The following is an 18,937-nucleotide window of genomic DNA, read 5'->3' on the forward strand; positions in this document are numbered from 1 at the left end:
GTGCAAGCACATTTATGAAATATTCATATTATGAGAGAGGGGTAAACGAGACAAACTGAGCTTCTCCTAAATAAACAACATCCAGAGCAATTATAAACGAAATGTGGTATAGTTATCAAGTTAAAATACAGTAGCACCTCCTTATCCAAGGTCTCACCCTCTGCAGTTTGAGTTCCATGTGGTCAACGGCAGCCCACGAGCAGACAATCCTCCTTCTGATTTATGGTCAGAAGCTCCATAGCAGCCTAGCGCTAAATCACAAGCCTACCTCATTCCCCTCACTTCATCTCATCACGTAGGCATTTTATTGTCTCACATCATCATAAGAAGTGTGAGGACAGCACAATATTTTGAGGGAGGAGGAGAGAGAGGGAGAGAGAGAGACCAGATTCACAGTATTATTACAGTATATTGTTATAATTTTTATTATTACTCATTATTGTTAATCTCTTACCACATCTGACTCATAAGTTAAACTGCATCATAGATATGAGATATGTATGTGTGGAAAAAATCTCGTATGTATACAGTTCAATACTATCTGCAGTTTCAAGCATCCACTGGATCTGGAATCCGGAACATATCCCGAGTGGATAAGGGAAGACTGCGGTATATTTCTACGTATATGTTGCCAGATTAATATCTTCTCCATCAAATAATATTGGATAATTGCACATTCAGGAACATTAAAATAATTCTTAGTCCAATAACTGCAAACTGCCTTTTCTTTAAATTCTTTTTAATCTGATATTTATCTCACCATGCTGGTTGATTAATTGGGTGAAGTTGCATGCTTTTCAGTTTTCTACTATATTCCTTATGTTTTAGCTCTATCTCTTAATACATGTCAAATTGTATATACAACGTTTGATTTTAACAAGAACAATTTGATAGGATGTATATTTTTAGGATTTGCTTTACATATATGTTGTGGGCTCTCAACGACATGTTTTAATTTCTTATTCTAGCTTACTTCTCTCGTGTTTTCTTTTTTTTTTTTTTTTACATTTATTTAGTTTTTTTTTTTTTTTTCAACGTTTTTTTTTTTTTTTTTTTAATTTATTTTTGGGACAGAGAGAGACAGAGCATGAACGGGGGAGGGGCAGAGAGAGAAGGAGACACAGAATCAGAAAGAGGCTCCAGGCTCCGAGCTGTCAGCCCAGAGCCTGACGCGGGGCTCGAACTCACGGACCGCGAGATCGTGACCTGGCTGAAGTCGGACGCTTAACCGACTGCGCCACCCAGGCGCCCCAACATTTATTTAGTTTTGAGAGAGAGAGAGTGTGTGAGAAACAGTGGGGGAGGAGCAGAGAGAGAGGGAGAGAGAGAAACCCAACCAGGCTCTGTCAACTCAGAGCCCGATGTGGGGCTCAATCTCATGAGACCATGACCTGAGCTGAAATCAAGATGTGGATGCTTAACCAACTGAGCCACAATCAGGTGCCCCTTTTGTGTTAATTTTTAAATTATTGTACAATTTATCCTTTTTCTTTAGAGATTGTAATATTCACGATCTCTTCGTTTTTAACCCAGATATTACAACAGATTTTTAGGGTTTTTTTTCAAAGTTATTTACTTTGAGAGAGAGATGCGGGAAAGGCAGAGAGAGAGGAAAAGAGAGTCCCAAGCAGGTTCTGCACCATCAGCCCAGACCCTGATGCGGGTCTCAGACCCATGAACCACAAGACCATGACCTGAACCAAAACCAGGAGTTGGATGCTTAACTGACTGAGCCACCCAGGTGCCCCACAAAAGACTTAAAAACTAGCCAAAGTGCCAAGTTATTTAGTATCTTTAACTTATACCTGGAAAACATAAGGACATTTCAACACTAACATATTTACATCTTCCCAGCTTTTTAACATTTCTTTGCAATGATAAGCCTTGTATCTCCTACCCAGAGACTCATGCCCTCTGCCAGCATCCATGAAACTTACAGGTAACTTGTTGGTTTGCAAATAGGATAAAATGGAAAACTCTCCATGCTTCTTGACAGTTTTGGTAAGGGGAATGATAGAAGAGGAAGAGAGACTTTCTGGAAGAGAAAATGACAAGGCCCTTTGTGGGGCTGGTTAGGGGACAGGAGAAAGTCTCCTGAAACCGGTAGCTAGTGCTCTTCACCAATGTGGGTAAAGTTGCAGAAGAGCCTCCACATCCTCCATGGTGATGAGGCTGGAGGGTGAGTGGCAGGACTGAACCAAGCAGCCTGTAAGAGCTTTGTTTGTCCATTTACCACCTGGCAGGAGGGAAGGCCAAGGAGCCCCCAAACTTGAGGTAAAACTTGGAATGAATCAAAATACAGTAAAGCCTTGGTTTGCGAGCATAATTCATTCCAGAAACATGCTTGTAATCCAAAGCATTGGTATATCAAGTGAACTTCCCCATAAAAAATAATGACAATTCAGATGATTGGTTCCACAACCCAAAAATATTCATATTAACGATTACAATACTGTAATACAAAATAAAGAAAACATAAAATATAAAGAAAAATAAACAAATCAACCTACACTTACCCTTGCAAACCTTCATGGCTGGTGCGAGGGAGACAAGAGGGAGGAGTGTTATCTATTAGCACAATAGTGCTAACCTGTGGGGGGTCAGAACATATCATGAACTCTTTTCCACAGTAGAGATATAGATCACATATACCATGTGATCGGGCTACTCCAGATCTTCTAGCTCTTTATACGAGAGAATCTTCTGCAGAAGTGCACATGGTATATGCTTCTGCTTTCCCACCCCATACAGCCTGGGATGATCCCCAAAACTCGACTGTATCTTGGCACCTGTGGGGGGTCAGAACATATCGTGAAGGTCTTCACATGCCACGTCCTCTTTTCCACAGTAGAGAGAGGGTGTTTGTTGTGAACACCAAGCGCTTCTGTCCCAAGAGCCCGGATAAGGATTGAGTCTTCTGTCCGTGACTGTGGTGAATAAAGCCCTGGTGAAACTCTGAGTCCTGTTTTCACTTTAAGGCTTTTTGGAACAATGAGGTCAGTTTATACTGCTCTACTCTTCCAGAAGTTAGGGGAAGTGGGCCGATTCTTTTTTTTTTTTCTCCCAATGTTTGTTTTTTTCACATTTTTATTTAAATTCTGGTGAACATACAGTGCAATATTGGTTTCAGGAGTGAGTTTCAGTGATTCATCACTTACATACAATACCCAGTGCTCATCCAAACACAGGTCATCCTTAGGACCCATCATCCATTTAGCACATCCCCCACCCACTTCCCCTCCATCAACCTTCAGTTTGGTCTCTATCATTAAGAGTTTCTTTTGGGGGGCGTCTCGGTGGCTCAGTTGGTTGAGCACCCGACTTTAAAAAAATTTTTTTTAAATTTTCCCCTTAATGTTTATTTATTTTTGAGAGAAAGAGAGATGAAGCACAAGTGGGGGGAGGGAGGGAGAGAGAAAGATGGAGACACAGAATCTGATGCAGGCTTCAGGCTCCCAGCTGTCAGCATAGAGCCTAACACAGGGCTCTAACTCACTAGCAATGAGATCATGATCTGAGCTAAAGTGAGATGCTTAATCAACTGAGCCACCCAAGCACCCCGGACTGATTATTTTATGATCCAGAACCTCTGGCAAAGGGAGGCATCCTCCACCTGAGGGCCCCCCTTGGGGCTTTGTTTTATGGGCTCCCTCTCAATACTACTAGCTACACTGCCTTTGGAAGTCAATTATTATCTTGCTACTTAGCTTTTGCCAAAACTGATGCCTGAACTAGAGAGGCTCTTTGGCTCCCCAAACTGAAATTCCCTCTTTAAATTCCCTCTTGAACTCCATGACTAACAACTTTAAAGGGTGCCCAAATCCTTGACAAATAGAAGTGTAATATTCAAGAACAAAACCAAACTGCCCCAGGAACGTCTCAATAATATCAGAAACGACTGAGAGAGAGCTCTCTTTGGTGTAAATGATATGCCCCCTTCAGGCACAGGAAGGAGAGTCTTGTGGAAACTTTTCATTACAACAACCCTCCCTCCTGAACACACAGTGACTTGAATTTCAGGGGTGAGGGGATCCATTCGTCTTGTTGCTGTTCAAGACAAGTCTGGTATAAAAGCACCCTTTGCTTCTTAAAACTGCCACCTACTGCCCTGAGTGGTCTGCCCTTTTCTTCAACTCTCCCTGCCCTCTGTACAAGGGCTTGTTTCAGATTTCACCTGGGAAGATCCCAAGAAAGTTTCAAACTGACAGCCATTTATATCCAACCATCATATCTCAAAACAGAAACTCATGGATGGTTCTCCATGAAGACCACCTGTCACTCCCTGGAAAGAGCACTTTCTTTGCTGCCCTTTTGGAAGATGAGAAGTTAGTGATGTGGGAAACAAAGGCAAATGAAAAGTTTCCTTACAACTTACAACCCATGAACAAGTCCTTGAGACAGGCAGAGTGACCTTCTGCTGGGAACTCAACTCCTCCATGAGGACACTTTGCTAAGGGCAAAGGCAACCTTAGCCTGGCCCCCCAGGATCCTAGAAGTCTCCTATAATTAATCAAAATTCCTTTGGAAACTTCCCTTAGCTCTACCCCCGAAGATATAGGCTGGCAATCATACTCCAAGCTTATGACCCAGTGTTACACATTTGAGGGGTCTGATGACTCAGGTTTTACTACACAGTAATAAACGACCTTTTCCTAACAGTAGCTAGCCCCTCAAGGTCCTGGAAACCTCGTTTCCAAAATTCCTTAGAGATTTACTCTATCCCCAACCCCCTCCCAACCCGAAGGCATATCGCCAGTCACTCTTCACAGCCCCAGTGCAGCAATTCCTGCTGCAGGTCCTGTCCCTGTGCTTTAATAAAACCACCTTTTTGTACCAAAGACGTCTCAAGAATTCTTTCTGGGCTGGTGGCTCCAAACCCCAACACTTCAAACCCCACCAGTGACTTGCAGGAAGCAGCACTTGGAGTCTCACTTTATTGGGGGAACAACATGCATTTATTCACCAGAGTGGTTCTTACTGAGCATCTCCTCTGGGCTCACACGTGTGTTAGTCAAGGGGCACTGTGAACAGGGCTCTGTGACTGGAATCCCACACGTGTGTGCAACACCCAGGACTCACTCACATAAATGATTGGATATTGGCGAATATAGATAAGGAGTCCTGTGGGACTGGGAATGAAACTCTGCTATCTCATCCGATTTTCTGATCCCCCGAGAAATTTTTCTACCCCAAAAAGAAGGGTTCCCCATTTTCAGACACCTGGCCTGCAGCATCATTAAATTATGAGTAGAGATATTTGGCCAAAGTTCCTGGGAAGGATTTTCAAAGAGATACAAGTAAAAGGAAGAACACCATGACAATAATTTGCATTAGAAACCACCGGACGTTTTTGGTTTTTTTGGTTGTTGTTCACTATTAATTTGGAAGTATAGGGGAGTTGGAAATTCTTTAGCATAATTTATAACATTGATCTCTCCCCCCGACCTCTAGTAGGGATACAAAGGCCGAACAACATCCATCAGAAAAATATAAAACGATCTCCTACAAATAAAAGCACACGGATCAGATGAGTCAATGGGCAGATTCTAGAAGTCTGGGATAAGCCCATGCTGCTTACTCATTTTAATGGCATTGGGTGGTTACATTTTTCTGCACCTATTTTTTGCTGAATGTGCAGTAATCACCTGTGGTTGCTTTTTTAAATTAAGAAACATAAAAGGAGCTCAAATTAATTCTTTGGGGTTTTTTTCCTAAAAAATAAACTTACAATTTGATGTCCACTATCTAGTACTCCCCATATTCAAGTCAGGGATTAGAGGCATAACTGTGGACTACCCTTACCGCACACACACGCCCGAATACAAACACATTTCTACATAAATGACGACACATGTATATGCAAAAAACATATTCGGATACAGGCATATACCCTCACATCTTCCTCTGTAACTCACGCCGACCATACTCACACATTCCCATTCACATTAATAAAACCACATACATGCCATCAATTGTGTATCTTGATGATATGGTTCTATACGGGAAGGGGAGATATATTGTAAAGCATTGGCCCACGGGATTAATGGAGGCTGAGAAATCCCAAAACCTGGGGGCCTGGGTGGCTCAGTCTGTTGAGCGTCTGAATTCAGGTCAGGTTATAATCCCGCAGTTCGTGAGTTCGAGCCCCACATCTTTCTCGCTGCTGTCAGCACAGAGCTCGCTTCAGATCCTCTGTCCCTCTCTCTCTGTACCTCCCCCACTTGTGCAGTCTCTCAAAAATAAATGAAAACTTTAAAGAAAATTTAAAAATTTTATTTTTGAGACAGAGCATGAATGGGGGAAGGGCAGAGAGAGAGGGAGACACAGAATCTGAAACAGGCTCCAGGCTCTGAGCTGTCAGCACAGAGCCTAATGTGCAGCTTGAACTCACAAAGTGCGAGATCATGACCCGAGTCAAAGTCAGATACTTGACCTACCGAGCCACCCAGGCGCTCCTGAAATCCCAGATTTTAAATATGTGCAATAGAAACTTACATGCCTCATAAATATATCCTCAGCATTTTACACCATCATGGTAAATATATCCCCACCCCAGAAATGTTCTATTTTCTCTGCCTAAAAGCATTTTGTCTCATCTGCAGGAATCACTACTTCATTCATTTCAGTAAGAATCAGAATACTGGCATCTTGATTGTCCCCAAATGCTAAAATCTAGATCACCAAAAAACAATAGCTTTACTGAGATATTTTCAAAAACCAAGAATTAATAACAGCTCTACAAGGAGTTTTAAAAATATTCAGAATTGGAAATATATATTGAACTTAGGAAATTGAACATTTCCTGTGATGAATGTTTTCCATTCTATCAATTTTTCAATAGTATATGGTTACCAAATTTATACCAAACACTTTAAAACTATTATCTGTTGCTACCTTATCTCATTTTTACTGTTTCTCTCAGTTGTTAAACCTCTCCCAGTAAATTCTAGGCTCAATAAACTAGGTTCAAACTCAGTCCCAAAAGTTCACTAGGTATTTTATACAATATTCTCATCAAATGGGAATTAAGGTGTCTCATGAATGTGTGGTTTTATACATTAGTGTAATGATAACACAATTTATAATATAAAAAATGTTCATAATATAAACAGTTAAATGATATCTAATGTGTAAGTGTTAAATTATTACTTGAGACCTTTTTATTTGTGTTTTTTTTTTTTTTTTGTAGCATGAAACCCAGGAACAAACCATCAATTTCTTGACGTTAAAAGTTATCCAAGGAATATTTTCTTAACATTCTAGCTCCTTGCCATTCAAGGGGTGATCCATACACCCCAAAATTTGACATCACTGGGCCTTGTCACTTGTTAAAATGTGGAAATCTCAGGGCCCACCCCAGACTTCCTTGAACAGAGTCAGCATTGTAACAAGATCCCAATACAATCTTGTGAACATCAAAATTTGAAATGTACATTTTCCACTAACCCGACTTCTCCCATATGTGAAAAGTAGGGCATGTTGTCTGTATGATACCAAGAACACTCAGTACAGTAGGTACATATGTGTGTGTTGCCTCTTACACTGGCCACCTACCCATCTAGGGCGACCTGCCTCTTTCTTTGGTCCCTCCTGGCCCTCTGTGCAGGGGGCTGGTTTCAGATCTTAGCTGGGAAGCTCTCAAGTTGGCAAACCAACACTTGGTGTATCCTCTCTCTTTCCATTGGCACCTGGACGTCTACACTAGGAATCAGGGCTGTCAGGAAGACAGAATGACCTAAAGTGGTAAAAAAACCACTTAGTTCAGCTCCCGACATGGACCAAATGCTAGCAGCAAGAAGGGTGTTGTCATCATATTATAAATAGATTTGCTACTGTCCTTCATACAGTGTTTAGGCATACTATGGAAAAGAAATCCAATATCAAATGTATATTTAAATTTTTATTATTTATTTACCTATTTACTTATATACAGAGAAAGAGCACATGTGTGCAAGCAGGGAAGGAACAGAAAGAGATGGAGATATAGAACCTGAAGCAAGATCTGGGTTCTGGGATGTCAGCACAAAGCCTGACACGGGGCTTGAACCCACGAACTGCGAGATCATGACCTGAGCTGAGGTTGGACGCTCAACCTACTGAGCCACCCAGATGCCCCACAAATGTATATGTTTTAAATAGTTACATGTATGAAGAACTTACCAAAGTCAACACCCAAAAAACAAATGATCCAGTGAAGAAATGGGCAGAACACGTGAATAGACACTTTTCCAAAAAAGACATCCAGATGGCTAACAGACACATGAAAAGATGCTCACCATCATTATCAGGGAAATACAAATCAAAACCACAATGAAATACCACCTCATCCATGTCACAATGGCTAAAATTAACAACTCAGCAAACAACATGTTAGCAAGGATGTGACAAAAGGGGAACCCTTTGGTACTGTTGGTGGAAATGCAAACTGGTTCAGCCAGTCTGGAAAGCAGTATGAAAGTTCCTCAAAAAATTAAAAAGAGAACTACCCTACGACCCAGAAATTGCACCACAAGGAATTCATCCAAAGGGCTACAAAAATGCTGACTCAAAGGGGCACATGTACTCCAATGTTTATAGCAGCACTATCAACATTAGCCAAAGTATGGAAAGAGCTCAAACGTCCATCAACTGATGAATGGATAAAGAAGATGTGGTATGTATGTATGTATGTATGTATGTGTACACACACACACACACACACACACATACACTGGAATACTAATTGGTGATGAAAAAGAATGAAAACTTGCCATTTGCAACAACCTGGATGAACTAGAATATATTATGGTAAGCAAAAAAAGTCAGAGAAAGACAGGTATCATGTGATTTCATGCCCTATGTGGAAATTGAGAAACTCAACAGATGAACAAAGGGGACAGGAAGGAAAAATAAGACAAAAACAGAGAGGGAGACAAAACCATAAGAGACTCTTAAATACAGAGAACAAACTCAGGGTTGCTGCATGGGGGATGGGTGGAGGAATGGGTTAAATAGATAACCGGCAATAAGGAAGACCCATTTCCTGCTGGTCCATGGGCATCATATGTTAAAGGTGAATCACTGGGTTCTACTCCTGAAGACTACGGTGTATGTTAACTGACTTGAATATAAATAAAGAAAATAAGGAAAATGAAACCACTTATTTTCACTAAATTTTTTTTTAAGTTTAACCATGTGTGGATCTAGGAAGATCCACAAGTTTTTGGCAGAAAAGATAAAGAATAAATTCATAAAACGGAAAAGATAGTTACATGTACAAATAAATTCTCTTAAATAAAAAAATGGGGGACAAATATCTCCTTTCAAAGGTATTCAGTGCCGGGTTGGTCCAATCGACCAGCTGGATTATAGAGGGAAAGAGTATCTAATGCCGGAGATTACACCATGAACACCAAATGCAAAGCAGGTGAGTCTTTGAGTCGAGATTTCCCTGTGAGTGTTTGTTAGTACTTGTCTCTAGATCACCTGCCTCAAACACACCCAGGACACTAACACGAATCACAAGTTCCTAAATCAACATAGTGAGAATTTCTTTTGAGGATCCTGAATTTCCACTTATCAAAGCATCTGGTGATAGTAGGGCTCACGTTTCCAACTGCTCTTAGCTTTCTCCAACGTGCTGAGCAGGCGCGGGGACAAAGGAGCCTGGGGACTCACTGAGACTTGGAAGCCTATGTCTGTATCATGTTGTTATCCTGCAGTCCCTGATGGGAATCCTGGGAGTGTGGTTTCGGTTTCCAAGAAACCCCATTGCAGCAACCTGGGTAGCCCCAAGTTGAAGAACTGGTGCTGATGTGGATGGAGTCTTTTGATCTCCCCCTGTCTTTTCACGGGTTTGGGGCCCTCGACCAGGGGGCTGCCTGGACAGTCCTATCACATTGCCTGTTAGGGACAGAGTCCTAGCAAGACAGAGAAGCTCTCCTGAGACACAATCTCACAGGGGAAAATGGGACATCGGGTTTGCTCCCCTAGTGAAATCCCACTCTGCTGAAAATGTGAAAGTTGAATGGACATGGTGCCCCTTATGTCCAGGGGTTTTCACGTGGAGCTGGGAGGCCATTCAGGAGGCAGGTCTTATGCCTGTCCTCACCAGGTGGAACCAGGAACTTTGAATGAGGCCAACCCGCAAATATCTCCAGGACTGTGGATGAACACGCCTTTGAGTTCCTACAGTAACTGACTTTGGCTCAGCGAGAGCTTTAGCAACCAGTTGTGTTCAACCAGGATTGCATTTTTGCCACCAATACCAATCAAAATTCTTTGTAAACAATGTATTCATGCGTCCCCTTTTGTCTTTAAAAGTCCCTGACTTCTCCCTTGTGAGACACTATGGGTGTTGCCACCCAAGTCTGTATCCCCTGCATTGCAATTCTTTGATCCTAGATTAACGCTTTTGCTTAATTATTGCCTCCTGGCAATTTTAGGTGATGAGAGCCATTTGCTGTTGTTGATTCAAGACAGAGCTTTCCCCAGAATTAAAAGAGAAGAGAGGTTAATGATGTGTTATCTTTGCCCTCTCCCTCCAGCTTCCTGGCCTTGGTTGCATGTTACAAATAACCACAGTGGGTTTAACACCCAAACACCCAACATCCACACAGGTAAGGAAACAGTTTCTATCTCCTCCATCTCCAATAAGGTCACACAGAGTACTTCACTTGTGACATTTCTGGGCCCCACAGGTGGGCGGTTTTCTGAGACCAACAAGCAAGCCTCCGACACCAGCTGGGTGTCCAAGAATTCAGCTCAATTCTGCCACCATCTACCCGAGACAGCAGCAAGTTCCAGGATGAGGGCTCAGCCCCAAAGGCCACCCCACACACACATACACACTTCGAATGCCTGTTATCACCCAGGGTTCAGAGCAATGGGCGACAGACCAGAGGTTCCAACAACCCCTCCTTGAGTTTGATTAATTTGCTAGAGCAGCTCACAGAACTTAGGGAAACACTTACATTTATCACTCTATTAAAGAGCTGGGATGCGTCGCCCTCCTGGTATGGGTGTGTGCGCCAGGCTGGAAGCTCTCCAAATGCTCCACCTTTAGGATTTTATGGAGGCTTCCTCACGTGAGCAAAATGGATCATTAACTCCATTTCTAGCTCCGCCCTATGGGGGAGAAGGGAGGTGGGGGTGGGGCTGAAGGAAGGTGGTGGCTTGTTCTTGCTGGAGACCAGCCCCATCCAGGAGCCCACCCAGGGTCACCTATTAGCGCCTATTAGTGATAATGCTCTTATCACTCACAAGGATATTACAGGGACTTTAGGAGCCCTGTGTCAGGAACCTGGGGCAAGTTCCATATATATATATATATATATATGTATGTGTGTGTGTGTATGTATATATGTGTATAGTCTATATATATACACATATTTTTCAAGTTTATTAATTTACTTGAAAGATCATGCTCACACAAGTGGGGAAGGGGCAGAAAGAGAGAGAGAGAGAGAGAGAGAGAGAGAGAATCCCAAACAGGCTCTAGGCTCATTGCACAGGCCAATGCGGGGCTCGAACCCACAACCGTGGGATCATGACCTGAGCTGAAATCAAGAATCAGCCACTTAACCACTGAGCCATCTCTACATATTTTTCTATTATCTCATGCCACATTTCAAATCCAACCCAGCAAATGAATATCCCCAGGAGTGAACCACATTATGGTAGTTAAAACTTACCAGGTGATTCTGATGTGTCAATTAAGAACCATTCCATTTTCACTCTTCAACCTGCATTTGGAATGCCTGGGATTGTTACTGAGAAACCCCAGATCCTGGTTCAGTAGGGCTAGCTTGTGCCTGAGAGTTTCTATTTCCTACAAGTTACAGGTCCTTGGATTGGACTGTGCATTCCCTTTTGTCTTTAAAAGTCCCTGACTTCTCTCTTGTGAGACACTATGGGGTTCACACCAAGGTCCTCATTACTCAGGTGAAATTGGATGAAGAAAAAGAAACTGACCTGAGGTGTAAGGAAAAATGACAAAAGTTGTAATACACGTTCCATTTCAGACAATTTTATTCATATTGAAAGAAAGTAGTCAAACATAACATTGCAACCACTTTTAATAACAAAATGTGCAAGGTTAAAAGAATATTCCCATTTCCCCAAGGCAAGGAGAATTTCCACTGAAATTCCTCCAAAGTCAAAATCTCGATAACCAGGAGAGGGCACTCTTCCGGAGGGTTCAGGCCTTCTCCACCATCACAGAGAGGCCTTTTCCCCAGTTACCCAAATACTAGTCATTTCTCCACCCACACAGATGAATTAATAGCTTTCCATTCATGTTAGGGTACAACATAGCTTCCCCTTGTTGACTTAGTTTCTTAAATAACGTCTGATTTACAAAGGACTACCCGTGACAATTTCATACGCTCCATTCCCACCGTGACTTAAATGCACAAAATGTAACGGTGATGTCTGTGCGGTGACCCACAGTGTCACCTGGAGCCCCAGCAGGTGCACAGGCACCACCGGCAGAAATGCCGACTCACGGGACACAGCTGTTCCTGCCTCTTTTCCCCCCTTTCAGCCACTTCCAGGGTGGGACATTGGCCACACTCAGTCATTCTCAGCAGGGGAAGAGACCAGGAGGTCCTCTCAGTGGAACACAGGGAACCTGTCTCTCCGAGGCCTCTGACCAGCGGGTGGAGACTTCTCCAGAGGGAGACAGGAACAGTGGAAAACCTGGAGCTCTGCCACGCCCTGTCCCATCTCATGTCCCATCCTCGCCCCTGCTGGCGTGGAACATGCCTGGGTGGTCAGGGTTAGGGGACAGCACAGGTCTGAACGGGGCTCAGACCAGGTGAGTCAGGTGGAGCCTGGCGTTCAAGACTGGGCATTAGGACCGGTATCTTCCCGGTCACTTGAGGTATCTGTTTGGATACTGGGGGGAAGCTGAGACCGGGACAACCCCCAGACCAGGTCACTGAGACCCACCTGGGAGGGGGGTTAGAAGAAGTTGAATCTTGCTTTCTTTGGAGGGTTCTGGGAAGGCTGCATGGGGACCTGGGGAGACCTCTTCCCCTGTGCCTGGATGCTGACTTTGGAGCTCTGGCCATGTGTTCCCGTGGCAGGCTGTGGGTGGGGCTTTGAGTCCACAGGAGGATGCTTGGCTTGTGCCTGGCGGTGACACACAGGACCCAGGGCCAGTGTCTTCCTGGCCAACGGGGGAACATCACGGGAGGAAACCTCAGGCCACCCGGCTGTCAACTTGGAAATGAGAGCCTGGTCCCAGAGGGAGCTCTTTGGATCTTCGCAGGGCAAGTCCGCCCTGCATCTTCGGGCTGGTTCACAAGCACGCACTTCAGGGGCCTTATGGAGGGGCCGTGTAGGGCAGGACGACCGCATGTCAGCTGTCCTAGCAGGTGGCTGACCCGTGGGGACAGGGCCCAGGACAGATGGCTTCGTATTGGTTTGGACGGGCAACGGCCTGGTGGGGCGCTGTGGGAGAAGGAACCTCATATTAGACACCTCAGGAGTCAGGACAAGTTGGGATTCTCTCTACGTCAGGGAGGAAAAAAGGAGCAACCCAATTTAAACAGACAACTCATGCAATACTAAGTGTCACCGAAAACGACGTGCTCGTAGTCACTGCACATTTGCAGAGATCCGCTCCTCAGAGGTGGTGGGGAGAAACAATTACAAGGCCCATCTGGTTTTTGCTGCTTCTCAGATATGACAATTGAAACTTCCCTTGTCTTTGTTGTTAAGATCCAGGGAACACACAATGTGCAGACTATAAATGGCAACCATCCTTTTCAAGGGTGATTTGGGTATTTACAAAAGTTTAAAAGAAGCCTCATCTTGGGCGTCTGGGTGGCTCAGTCGGTCAAGCGTCCAACTTCAGCTCAGGTCACGATCTCCCGGTTCATGGGTTCAAGCCCCGCCTTCGGCTCTGCACTTGTGGTGCAGAACCTGCTTGGGATTCTCTGTCTCTCGCTCTCTCTCTCTTTGCCCCTTCCCACTCATGTTTGCTCTCTCTCTTTGTCTCAAAACAAATAAATAAGGAAATAAATAAATAACTTTTTTAAAAGTCTGAATTATGAAAAAGATAAAAATAAATAAAAGAGGCCTCGTCTTGACATAGGATCACAGAAGGCATCCGACAGAACCCTTCACCTGTGCACAGAAATGCCCCCACCAGCGTTTGCTGGCTGACTTGCACAAAATCGGGAAAAAATACATTTTGAAAATAAAGAAGCTGGGATTTGAAAACTCCCAGGACGCCTGTGCGGCTCCTACAGTCCAGCCCGGAAGTGAACATGGCCCTGCACCCCCCAGCAAGTCACAGATGGAGACGCAGAGCTTCCTAGAAGCAGGAGCGAGCAAGACTCACCCGCAGGTGGGCGCCCGAGTCCGCGGGTTCCCTGCAGGCGCTCTGCGGCTTCCGCTGGGGTCTCCCGGGTAATTTCCGGGGCAGCTCTTTCTCTTTCCGCTCTTCTTGCCTGCGGAACAAATCACGGGAACTGTCGGATGCCCCCGACCCCGGTCGCCACCACTGACTGGGAACCAGGAAGACCCCGGAGCCCAGTCGTCGGCCTGGTTTAGGGGCGACGGAGGCCCCGAAGCCCCTGTGGACTTTGCCAAGGCAGCTCCTTCCGGGACCTCAGCGCAGCCCCCGCTTCCAGGAAGCATCCCCTTCCCCGCCGTGGCTTCAGCATGAAATACTCTCACTTAGACTCCCTGCGCCTCTGCCGCGTGCAACACCCCAAGATAGATATTCCCGGCCCGACTCCTTGGAAATCCCGAGGACTCGAGGGAGCTCTGAGATCAACCCCGGGCACCGCTTGCCTACTTCTCTCCGGTCCGTGCCTGACACAGCTGCACGGGGACAGCAGGGGAGGGGGGGTGCTCCCCGTCCTCGGGGCTCCGTTGCCCCAATCATTCTGACCCTGCGAGTCCTCACCTCTGTCCTGGTTCCTTCCCGCTGCCAGTCGTGTGGAAGGACCCTGGGGTGTGGCAGTCCTGAGGCCTCCTGGGTTCCAGGTTTTCATTCTTCCTGGAGCCCAAGGGCTGGGGGGCAAGGGCCCCACCCCAGCGCTTCATGGGGCACCTTCTGCTGCTGGCCAGGTGCCCAAAGGCTCCGCAGTTCTCGCACTTCACCTGTGGATGGAGGGAGAGGGTCCTCCGTGAGCCCGCGGAAATCAGGGCAGAAATGAAAGGTTAACAGGACAGGTATTTGGAGTCGAGTGGGGGGAGGACATAGACCCAGGGCCCCTGGCCAGGAAATCCGAGAGGCTATGGTCCTGCCCAGGGCCCGTTTCACAGAAAGTGACCTGAGAGGAAGGAACTTCGTGGCTAAAGGTGATGACTATGAACTGGATTTGAGTGTGGCACCAAGCTGAACGTGACGCTAAATACGGAGTCAGTTTGCTCCTCAGAGGATCCGAATGGGCCCGTCTGCCAGCTGAGGCCCTCACAAACCCGGCCAGCCTTGGATAAGCAAGAATCCCTGAGGACAGAGACACACAGGTTTCTGTTGAAACCCGCTCTTTGGGGTCCATGCCGATCCTCTGGTTCTTGAAACATCCACGCCTCCACTTACCCTGGTATTCTCCTCTTCTGGTGGGGGATTCCTCTGCCCCACCGGTCCCTTCTGGAGCTTCTTCGGGTTCTGAGTCATGGGGAGTCTTATGGGCCGCTGGTGTATGTAATGACGTGCCATCTGCCCCATGTCCTTGGGCCTCCGGTCATTCTTCCTCAGGACCTGATTGTTGGATTTCCTATTCACAAGCAAAGGACAAAAAAAGAAAAGAAAAAGATGTAGACACGGAGACAGAAGTCCCTCATAGCCTTTTACATGCATGGAATGGATGGGAGACTCGCTGATCACTGAGTGACCCCCCAGTGATGGGGTCTTCTCATGAACTGAGGTCCCATTGTGTGCCATTTTGTGACCTGTTTTCCATCATTGCGTACTCCCAGAATAGGACACTGCCTGAGAAAAGGCCACTTGGAATAAACATGGTGAAATGAGATTGGCAGCCATGAATGTCTGTACAGGTCCTCCCCGAAAACCTCAGTGTCACTCAGGCCTGTGTGCTGGGTTTTTGTCCAACTGCTTCCTCCAAGCTTAAAGCGTCTACCCATATTTATCAAAACCAATGAGCAGGCCAACACTATTGAGTTTTTCCCCCTACGCATTTCCAGAAAACTCGCAATTTTCATAGAACATCTTCCTGAGAAAACCTGCCATTTCCTCTGACAAAGGTTTGCAGAGATTTGATGTGACGCTAATGAACACCTGTGAAATGTCATACGTGACCCCCGTAACCACATGCCAGTTCTCAACAGAGGCATGCACAAACTCACGCTGGGACACGCAACATGTGGATGCCCGTGCCAGCTCACATCCACGTGCAAGCTCACAGAGAAAAGCCTGTGTGATGGTGAGGGACACACAAGTCAGAAACCCCTTCCCCACCACCCCCCTTGGTCTGAGCAGAAGTCTACAGCCCACACCTGCACCTGGAGGGGATTTTTTTTTTCCCCCAGGCTCTACCCACGTCACTCCTGACGTTTGCCCCACCTCTCCTCTTGGTCTTTGTGTCTTTGTGAAGCCATGAGCCGGTCCACTGAAGGCTGACATTTCTTATTGGAGACACAGCGGGCACCTGGATCCTCTCCCGGCATCAGTGGGAACCGTAGCAGAACCTCCACGGCGGCATCAACGACCCATTTCTCTGTCATCGAGTCAATCTGACAGAGAGTAAAGAGAACCAAGATACAATCAGAGTTCTGCACGGACGAGGAAGCCTTGAGATATGAGAAGATAATAAACCAGCTCCCAATTCTGTGAGTTCTTCCACTCAGTGTTAATCAGAGAGTAAAGGCTCTTTCCTCTGGTTCAACAGTGAGTTTGCCCACGACCTCCACGCGGGGGAGCCCTGTGCTCAGGGAATGCTGGCGGTCCCAGGAGGGAACTGAGATTCCTGTACCCTGCCCTCTGATCACTGCACATCCCTGTAATTGGCCAGCCAGCAAATATCCACATCGCTAATCACGGGCTTTCACCCATGGTCACCGTCATGGGAGGGGAAGCTGCCTCAGCACTAGACTGGGAGGCCACCTCCTTCCTCCACATGTCACCTGCCCAACCTCTCCCACACTTACATCTCTCTGCGGAATTCCAAGCTGCTTTAAGAACTCTTTCCCCTGTTCCATGGAAAGCCTGTTGGGGTCCATCGGGGTTGGTCAGTCCCAGGGACTCTGTTGCCCTGTGCGGGATAGAAAATGAAACCGCTGAACGCTGCACACCCCTGGACCCCTCCCCCCCCATGCTCAATGCAGCCAGCTCCTACCTCTCTGCCCACCATCTCCCCTTTCACCTTTTGTTCAAACTACATGTGCATATCCTTCTACTAGTAACATAGTACAAATGAATGAGAAATAAGATGATAAATTTTTTCTAAATTTCTCCACTAGACTTAACATGTTTTATATATACATGAAATGCAGATTCCATATTTAGAGACCTTATGTAATACACCATAAAACCCTTGGAAAAAAGTGATCACATAGTTGGTTTCAAAGAGAAAATTCAAAATGTAAGAAAACCGGATATTTTACATTCTCTAGTTCCCCTCTGGCATAACTGAACAAAATTAAATATAACTACATTATTTAACTTCTTTATCAGATGAACTATTTTCAAACTATGCAATATATTTCCAGCAATTTCTGAAATCAGATTCCTTAAAATCAAAAATGAAATTCAAATGGAAATTATAAAAAAGAGAAAAAAGATAAAACAGTTTATGCCAAAACTTAGGAGCAGGGCAAAACATGGTTTAGGGGTAAATTCCTTAGTCTAAACACGCATATTATATACAAACATAAAATTTATAGGAAGTTTTCATCTTAAGAAATTGGAGCAAGGAAAATAAAAGATTACAAAAGGAAGAAAGAAATGAAATTGATGAATCAAAACCTAAATGGGATTAGGAGTGCTTGGCTGGCTCAGATGGTGGAGCATGCAATTCTTGAAATCGAGGTGGTGAATTTAAGTCCCACATTGGGTATAGAGTTTCCCATAAACAAACAAACAAACAAGTAAATAAAAGCTAATGGGAAAATGAAGCATAATAGGAAAATATATTGTATCTTCGAAAACAGCAATAGAATACATTATCCGAGACTGTCATAATAAAAAGACAATAAAATTTATCGTAATAGATTATATTAGGAGGAAAAAAAAGACGAGGGGCATGTGGGTGGCTCAGTCGATTAAACTTCCGACTGTTGATTTTGACTAAGGTCATGATCTCACGGTTGATGAGTTTGAGCCCCGAAATGGGCTCTGCACTGAGACTGTGGAGCCTGTTGAGATTCTCTTTCTCTCTCTCTCTCAAAATAAATACATAAACTTAAAAAAAAAAGACCATTTTCCCATAGAAACAGGAAGGAAAGGGGTCAGGGAATCTGTATCTAATCTCAGGGAAACATATTTGCAAACCTAGAATAAAGTATATGTTCCTTTTCAATTTTTATTTTATTTAAGTAAACTCTGTGTCCAACATGGGGCTGGAACACCTGACCCCCTTTTAACATTTTAAAAAAAATGTTTATTTATTTTTGAGAGAAAGAGTACCAGCGAGGGAGGGGCAGAGAGAGGGGGACAGAGGATCTGAAGCAGACTCTGTGTTGACAGCAGCAACCCCGATGCGGGGCACAAACTCATGAACTCTGAGATCCCTGAGATCGTGACCTCAGCCAAAGTCAGACGCTCAGCCAACTGAGCCACCCAGCCACCCCTATCCTTTTCACATTTCAAATGGCCAAAACTGAGTAAGGAGGAAGCCTTTCCCAAGTACAAATGAAGGTAGAGTAATTCTTGCCTCTCCATTCGACTGGGAGCTTCATAGCTCAGGTACTGCTGTTTTATTTACAGGTTCAGGATCAGGGTTCCGAATTTCAACCAGCTTTCAAACAAGTTCTCATGAAT

This window comes from Panthera tigris, chromosome E2 (assembly GCF_018350195.1).
Source record: "Panthera tigris isolate Pti1 chromosome E2, P.tigris_Pti1_mat1.1, whole genome shotgun sequence".
NCBI classification, from domain to species: domain Eukaryota; kingdom Metazoa; phylum Chordata; class Mammalia; order Carnivora; family Felidae; genus Panthera; species Panthera tigris.